We start from the raw sequence: 1,849 nt of genomic DNA on the forward strand, positions 1-1,849 counted from the left end.
CTTTGCGCGAAATTCATAACAAACAAACAAACAATCATGACAGAATATATCAATTTTACACACAAAAAGTATTTGCATAATCAGTTGGAAGTAACTTAAAACGTTTTAGATATTGTTGATACGAATGATGAAAATTTTAATAAACTTAATTTTAAGGTTGTTTTTTTTTTTCTTTTAAGTCTGCTTAGCATAGCGCCACATATTATTGGTTTATACCTTTAATTCATGCGTGCCATATAGCACCTGTTGCAGTTTATATAATATACAAATGTCAAATCGTTACAGAAATAATTAGTGTCAGAAGAAAAAAGATAATATTTCAAATTAATTTAAAAATCATTATTATTTTTTCAATAAACAGCCCTTAAATGTTTCATGTTGAAAGGTAAACCTTAAGGTCGCATCTACCACAACTAAACAGGTCTGTTACCGAAAAATGCTTACGTTTACTATTCTTAAATATTGCTATATCTTGTAAAATATATTTTGTTAGATTTGGGCAAAGAATTGAAAAAAAAATCAATATATATACATCAATCTCTGTATACATAACTGTGTACAACCTAAAGCGAAACTGTAAGTCCAGAGCAGGCTAAATCAAAGCTTATAGACCGCCTTTTAAAGCTTGAAAGTTTCGAATGACTTCTGCTCGAAAATGACTGCTCTCAAATAGTGATGACTTAATTTGCAAAACATCATTCTTTTTCTAAATTATATAACACTTATTACGTATGTATGCCAGTGTTGTCCAAGAATCACGTCCAATAGAGATTCTTATATACCGCCATTTTTCCCAATGAATAACAGCATTATTCTGTTGCAAACAGGATTGTATCACCATATACAGACTTGAGTTTTACGATTCCAATCTTTGTCGTGTGTATAGAATTATATACACCACGAGTTTTGATATTTTTCTTTTCTTTGGTCCAAAACTTTGAAGGAATAACTTCTGACTTGGTATAGGGATCTCATCGAGAGTAAACTCAGTTCTTATTGTTTGACAGATAAATCATCTAACCTTCACAAATAATCGGTGACATCTGTTTTACAAACCTGCTCTGTCCAAACAGTTCTCAATCAAGCATCAATAATAATTTAATTCTTGATTATGATGATGGACTGTATTGTCAATTCTCCATCAAAAATCAGTGATGATGTAATGTCTCTCATGAGTTCGTGATCTTCGTTTCAGTAACTTATCAATAGGAATGACATATTTTCATCTTCTGAATTCTCCTCATCGTTCCACACATAACTGATTTATTTACCCCTATCGTATTGTATGTTATCGACTATAGGAAATACGGCTGTTTGCTTGGTTTACTTTATTGTAGATATTTCATACAGTTCAGCAAACATCACCGAGTTAGTATGTCCAGGATTGATCATAATGAAGTTTTAAGGACACTTAATATCTTACAACATAGCTATCGACCAGTTTTCGCACCAATGTACTAAGTTTCTAACTTTACTGTGATTAATTCATGAAGCACTACATAATGTATTGCTTGGTATGATTGGACTGTTATAATGGAGAAGAGACATCGTCGAACATGGTTTCAAGTTGGTTTTTCGAGAGTGCTTTTGTAGCTGTCTAATTCCTGCGAATCGCGCTAGTTTTTGTCACCAAAGATACGTAACAACTAGTTCAATGAAATTTTACAACAACTTTTACAAAATATGCTAAATTCTAATTGTTCTACTATCAGAAAATTTTAGATTGATGAATTGCTTCCGATCAACAAGTTAAACCTATGTACAACAAAGTCTTCACACTATAGAGATTACAGGCATATCACAAACACAATTTATATATGGTTCTCTTCTTCTTGTCAAAAGTCCACTT

The sequence above is a fragment of the Limulus polyphemus genome, unplaced genomic scaffold, assembly GCF_000517525.1.
Source record: "Limulus polyphemus unplaced genomic scaffold, Limulus_polyphemus-2.1.2 Scaffold2184, whole genome shotgun sequence".
In the NCBI taxonomy this organism is placed as follows: Eukaryota; Metazoa; Arthropoda; class Merostomata; order Xiphosura; family Limulidae; genus Limulus; species Limulus polyphemus.